Source organism: Fukomys damarensis, unplaced genomic scaffold, assembly GCF_012274545.1.
Source record: "Fukomys damarensis isolate Sample0158 unplaced genomic scaffold, DMR_v1.0_HiC HiC_scaffold_37, whole genome shotgun sequence".
NCBI classification, from domain to species: domain Eukaryota; kingdom Metazoa; phylum Chordata; class Mammalia; order Rodentia; family Bathyergidae; genus Fukomys; species Fukomys damarensis.
The window spans coordinates 1,591,343-1,598,137 of NW_022900949.1; the positions used below are offsets into that span (position 1 = coordinate 1,591,343).

At 50.0% G+C, this 6,795-nt stretch overlaps 1 protein-coding gene across 1 annotated transcript in view; it reads left to right on the plus strand.

The window, feature by feature from the left end:
* The first annotated feature begins 6,729 nt into the window (after positions 1-6,729).
* Ccdc124 (coiled-coil domain containing 124) overlaps positions 6,730-6,795 on the plus strand; it is a 6,250-nt gene continuing 6,184 nt past the window's right edge. Inside the window, exon 1 of the mRNA XM_010606523.1 lies at positions 6,730-6,777. The gene's annotated coding sequence lies outside the window, so the exon portion shown is untranslated. The remainder of the gene's footprint in view (positions 6,778-6,795) is intronic.

Sequence of the window (6,795 nt, forward strand, 5' to 3'; positions counted from 1 at the left end):
CCCCCGTGGAAAAAAAAAAAAGCCAACAAAAAAAAAAAAAAAAAAGAAAAAGAAAAAGAAAAGAAAAGAAAAAGGGAAAATAAAAATGGGCTCAGAGTGTAGCTCAGGGCAAAGACCCTGAGTTTAGTCCTTATTGCTACAAAAGCGAGATAGAAAGAAGAGAGGAAGGAAGGGAACCCGGGTCCAGGCACGGAGGCGCCTCAGCCGCCAGGAAGGCCTCTCCGTGGCCACGGTCCCAGATTGTGATGTGATCCACGGCAGTACGTCCCACGGGAAGACATGTTCACGGCACAGAGTCCCCCTCGGGTGCCTTCAAAGAAATCCCGGCTGGGAAGTGAACTGAAACTGGTCTGTCGGCTTCCAGAGGCAGCCTGGGCCCTCGCAGGAACGGGGCAGAGAGCGGGGACAGGAGTGCCAGGGCCGTTGACACTCACGGCAGCGGGGCCAGGGCAGCGCCTCCCAGAGCGGCCAAGGAGGGCACACCAGGGATCCCAGCACTCTAGGTGGCTGAGGCAGGAGGGTCTCAAACTTGAGGCCAACCTGGGCAGTTCAGCAACTTAACAAAACCCTTTATCAAAATAAAAAGAGCTGAGGGTGCAGCTCAGCGGCACACGGCGGCCTAGCGAGTGCAAGACCCTGGGTTCCCCCACAGCACCACACACACAAGAAATTCGAAAGCCCGAGGCCTCCCTGAGAACTCGTGGGCTCATAAGGAAAGGACGGCCTCAGTGCTGGCTCCCTCTCCCGCTGGGTGGGGCACCCTGACCACATTTGGGCTCCCAGCAGAAGTGATCCGTGTGCCCAGGCTTAGACCCCAACTCTGGCTGGGCTGCTGCCCAGGGTGCAGGGGACACAGGAGGAGCAGGAAGAAACCGCCCAAGTCCCACAAGAGCAGGAGACATGTGGCTCTGTGTTCTATGGATTCTTTTGCAGCACTAGCAACTGAGTCCAGGGCCTTGGCTTTTTTTTTTTTTTAACTTATTTATTGATTTATTTATTTATTATTATTAGGGAGGACAGGGTCTCACTCTGTAGCCCAGGCCGGCCTCAAACTCAGAGAGATCCTCCTGCCTCAGTCTTCGGAGTGCTAAGATGACAGGGGTGCGCCACCACACCCGGCTTCTAGTCAGACATTTGTATTTCTTATTCTTTTTTTTTTGGTTTTTTGAGACAGGGGCTCACTATGTAGTTGAGACTGACCTGGAACTCACTGTGTAGCCCAGGCTGGTCTCGAACTCACAGCGATCCTCCTGCCTCAGCCTCCAAGTGCTGGGATCACAGGGGTGCACCACCATGCCCGGCTCGTATTTCTTATTCGGAGACAGGGTCTCATGGAGCTGCCCAGGAGAAGCTCAAACTTGAGATCTTCCTGCCTCAGCTTCCTGTGTAGCTGGAATTATAGACACCAGCAATAATCTTAATTAACTTGTTTTTATTTGTGTTGGTTTTGAAGAACTTGTTTTACCATATTTTGCTTGTTTGTCACTGATGGAGGTGGAATCCAGGGCCTCACACCTGCTAGGCAACTGCTCCCCACTCAGCCACACCCTAGCTCCACCCTTCACATTGAATAAAACAGAAAAGACTTGGGGGATCTTCAAGCCAGAAACAATTTTTTTTTTTTTTTTTTTTTTTTTTTTTTTTGAGATGGGGTCTCACTATATAGCCGGGCTGGTCTTGAACTCCCCGAGATTCTCCTGCCTCAGCCTCCCAAATGCTGCTGGGGTTACAAGAATGCTTCACCACACTCAGCTAACGACTTCTTTCTGGAGCTGATTATAACACTAATGTTTGTGGTCCAGCACGGCTGTGTTTCTTCCCACTCAAAAAGCACACAACTACAGAGAGAAATATATTTATATCAGCAGGTTTTACGTCTATAGAACCAAGAGGAACACGGAGCCTCTAATTTTTCATGTTTTTTTAAACAATCTTCAATTGGTAAATGAAAAATATCTAGTAACAGTATTTTTTGGGGCCAGGGATTTGGCTCAGTGGTTCCAGCTCCTGCCTCACAAGTACAAGGATCTGAGTTCGACCTCCGGTGCCAAAAACAACAACAAAACGGTATTTTTTTTCTTATATATTTTGAAGCAGGATCTCACTGAGTTTTGAAGTTACCCAGGCTGAGCTTCTGATCTTCCTGCCTCAGCCTCTTGGGCAGCCAAAGAGACAGCTTGAGATGAGGTGGTGGTTGAGTTTTCATGGTGTGTTCAAGTCCCCCAGGGGCCCTCGACAGCACCCCAAAATAAGAAAAAAGAAGAAAGTGCCTCATAACCACAACGATCCTAATTGTAACTTTACAAATAACCACGTCCAAATGTGTCATGGCAGCAAACAAGTGAGGTAAGGAATCTGCCATCTCGACAGGCCTAATGACTTTCATACAAGGCAAACATCACCATATCCTTTATCTTGCACTAATATTTGTCTTCCTCCGAAATTATTCTGCTCACTGTATCCAACCATTTATCTTATCATCTGTAGCCCAGTATTACATTTTTTCCTTTCTTTTTATATTCCTTTTTCCAGTCATGAGAGAAGACTACAAATGCTTAGCTATTTTCTCCCACAGGCACTAAATTATACAAGTTCACAAATTTCCGGAGATAAAAATATATACACAGCGGCTTCAGCACATCAGAGCTTTTGGCTACCACGGGAAAGGCCCTGGGTTCCATCCCCAGAGCCCCCCACACAAATGTACGTGGCCCTCGGTAAGCGGGATGCACGTCTGTCGGTGGAGGCTGAGGCAGGAGGATCCCAGCCCGCTCAAGATCAACGTGGACGACATGGTGAGACCCAGCCTTAAAAAAAGAAAAAACCTCCCCTGGGTCCGCAGATCCCCAGTGGTTCGTGCCTTAATGTTTGTCTATTGTCGCTGGAGCATGACTTCTTTTTCTGGTGTCTGCTATTGCCAGAGACCTTCACAGTGACAAAAGGAGAAACAAGCTCCCCGCCCTTCATGTGTTTCTCAGGGAGAGTGCGACCTGCATTTCGTTTTGAGGCAGTCAGGAAACTAAAAGCTGTTTTTGAATTAAAAAGAAGGGAAAAAGAGAAACCAAAACCAGCGACTCTCCACTTTGGCCTTCAGATGCCCACAGGTAACTAAATGCAGAGCAAAGTTCGACTTTCATTTTTGTGTTTGTTTCCTTTATCACCGTAAAACTTTGGGTCACGCCCTGGTGTCTTGGTAAACACCCGTGCTTTCAGCACCCTAGGAGGCTGAGGCAGGAGGACTGCAATTTCAAGCCCAGCCTGGGCAACATGATGAGATCCTGTCTCAAAATTTAAGAAGGGAGGGAGGGAGGGAGGGAGGGGAGGGCAGAAGAAAGAGGGAGGGAGAAATAAAAGAGGAAGAGTGTGAGAAGAGCTGTGACCTAGCTCAGTATCACTGCTTTGTCCCAACCCTGGGTTCCATCTTCAGCACAGGAGAAACCAAAAACCCACAGAAACAAAGCAAAACAACAGACTCCCAGAGCAGCACAAAACTGACAATTTCAGGTGTCGGTGCTGAGGCCTGGAGCTCACAGCCAAATTCCCGCCCCTGCTTTGCAAGGTCCCGGACCTGGCCCCTGCTGTGGGGACCTTGAGACCCCCAGGGAGGAGGGGACAGCCGTAACCCACCCCTGAGCAAAGATGATGTTCCTACACTTCCCACAGAAGCCAGGAAGCCAGCAAGAGTCTGACCTTCGCTGCCACTGCTGGGGGGAAAAAACCTGAAGGCCCCAGGCACAAAGGTGCACACCTATAATCACGGTATGCAGGAGGCTGAGGCAGGAGGATCTCTGAGCGTTCAAGGCCCCCCTGGACTAAATAGGGAGACCTGGTCTCAAAAGACCCAAACCAACCAAACCAAAAATAAAATGATAAAAGTGTTGGGGTGTGGCTCCGTGTGCCCAAGGGCCAGTGCAACTACTCTAGCCATGGAACACTGTTTCTTTGATGGTACAAAGTGACTTTTGGCTCAGGCTTCCTCGCGTTGGCTTAGCTGGAGCGAGTCACCGGCAAGGCAGACACTGGAACCCGGGATCCGTATCTGCCCCCGAATTCGCACCACAGGCCTGCAGCGGTTAATGTGCCCACGATCACAGCGGCACGCAGACCTCTGTGTTCTGCCTCCTCTTGACCAGCTTCCTTCTCTATGCTGTGACTTAGGGTTTTGCTTTTCTTTAAAAATTTTTCCATTTATTTATTTCTTTTCATGCTGGGGATCAAACTCAGGACCTTGTGCTTGAGAGGCAGGCGCGGTGCCACTGAGCTAAATCCCGGGCCCCGTTTATTTTTGAGACAGGGTCTCTTTATGTAGTTCAGGCGGGCCTTGAACTCACTTTGTAGCTCAGGCTGCTCTTGAGCTCACAGGGATCCTCCTGCCTCAGCCTCCGGAGTGCTGGGATTCCAGGTATGCGCCACCACGCCCAGTTTGCTCTACAGTGTACAATGATTCTTACTCTAGGATCCAAATTCTGCCTCTGTTTGAAGGAAACATCACCCACAAACAATACAGGGCATCCGGTTCATTCTGTGACTTTCATGCAAACAGCAGTGGCAAAGGGAGCCTGCAGGTTTCCAGGAAAAGCAACCTGGCTTTAAAATCAAACTCCAGCTGCTCTTGGCCAAGGTGTTGGGAACGTGATTAAAGGGCCCCTGCCCAACAGCACCTCGGTCTTACACCGCTCAGGCCTCCGGTCTACCCTTCTGCTGCTCCCTGGCCATGCTGACCGTCTCATTCAGAAGTGAAAAACTAGCGATCATAAAAGTATGGATGAAAGTTATTCAGAGGTATGAACAGCTAGGCCAGAAAATGCCCAGACCTACTGAAAATGACCAGAGAGTTTTGTTTTCAGATAGGATCTCGCTATGAGGTAGAGGCTGGCCTCAAACTGGAGATCCTCCTGCCTCAGCCTGCCAAGTGCTAGGAATACAGACGTGCACCAGCAAGCCCAAGAAAATAGTTTCACTCCTGGAATGAGACCCAAATTCAACTTGAAGAATGTTTAGAAGCCAGACCTTGCCCTACTTCACCCCTCAAGAATGAGGGGCAGGGCCAGGGAGGTAGCTCAGTGGTTCGCTAGCACAAGGTCCCGAGTTCGATCACCGGTACCACAAAAAAGAATGAAGGGCAAAGCTAGGCCTGGTGGAGCCTACCTGTAACCCCAGCGCTTATGAGGCTGAGGCAGGAGGATCACCACAAGTTCGAGGCCAGTCTGGACAATGTAGTGAGACCCTTTCTCAAAAAAGAAAAGAAAAGGGTCCAGGGGTTCTGCCCCCTGCCTCACAAGCACAAGGGCCCGAGTTCGATCCCCGGTACCAAAAAACAAAATAGGACAAAAAAGAAAAGAATGAGGTTGAAAATAAAAAAGAGGAGGCCTGTTCCGCTCCCGTGACCGTGTTCTGCCTCGACCTCGCGGGAGGTCCAGTTCTGCCTCCTTTTGTTTACCTTTGGGGACAAGGTGCCTGTCCAGAGAAGCTCTTCTCCGGCCCAAACTGGCTGGGACCGACCGCCAGGCCTCCTTCACCGTAATCCACCCAGAGCTCAGTGACAGCCCCAGGGCCACACAGTTGACAGTTGCCGTGGCAACAATGGGAAAAATCACCCAAGCATAAAGAGGCTGTGTCCCCTCTGACCCATTACCTCATTTCTTTTACCCCATACCTGTGATCTCCAGAGCCTCCACGAGTTGACAGGTTGATTTCTCAGTGCTATCTCGCCCTTTCTTTCTTGGCCCCAACAAATCTCTCCTTCACTGGGGGCCAGCGTTTCCTCGCACTACTGGGTCCATATCTCTTGTTTTGTTTTGTTTTTGAAACAAGTTCTGGCTATGTAGCCCAAGCTAGCCTCGAACTTACAGCAATCCTCCCGCATCAGCCTACACAGTGCTGGGATAACAGGGGTGTGCTACCATGCCCCATGGGTCCATCATTTTTATTTACTTATTTATTTTTGGCACCAGGCATTGAACTCAAGATCTTGTGCTTACCAGGCACACAGCGCCACTGAGCTAAATCTCCAGCCCACCATACATCTATAATTTTTGTTTGTTTTTTTGTTTTGTTTGTTTTTTGAGACAGGGTGTCACTACGTAGTTGAGACTGACCTGAAACTCACTATGTAGCCCAGGGTGGTCTCGAACTCACAGCGACCCTGCTGTCTCAGCCTCCCAAGTGCTGGGATGACAGGCGTGCGCCACCACGCCCGGCTCTCATAGATCCATAATTTTGAGAGGTTATAAAGGATTCAGACTGTAGCAAAGTCCTCCAAGCCTCATTTTCCCTATCTAGATAGCACCCCCCCCAACTAAGATTCACAGTGAGGTGCACAGGCTTTGGGCCAAGAGAGTGCTTTCACAGCCTAAAGTGATTGTTAAAGGCTGAAAGGCGTCCTCCACAACATACGGATTCATTTACGGGCACGGACCGCGGGCGCTCCCTAGAGGCCGGGCAACACTTGTCAGACCACGGGTGAAACCGTGGTCGCCATCTTTTTTCTGGGTAGCGGCCATCTTAGTAAAGGCACTGTTCTTGATTTGGGCCTCTGCCCGCCTTCCTGCTTCCTCAATATATAAAGCGGACAGAGAGAACAAATGCTTATGAAATATACTCTTTTAAGGATAACAAACTAGTTGAGAACTTTGACTTGGAACTCATGGCGCGAACACCCTTCCTTTACCAAGATGTCGATCACGCTCATACGTAGGAACGCGCGCCGTCCGGAGGTCAGTGCGCAGGCTCCGCAGTGACGTCAGGGAGGCGCGACCGAGCGGCGCGGGGAAGGAGGTAGGATCGAGTGCGGCG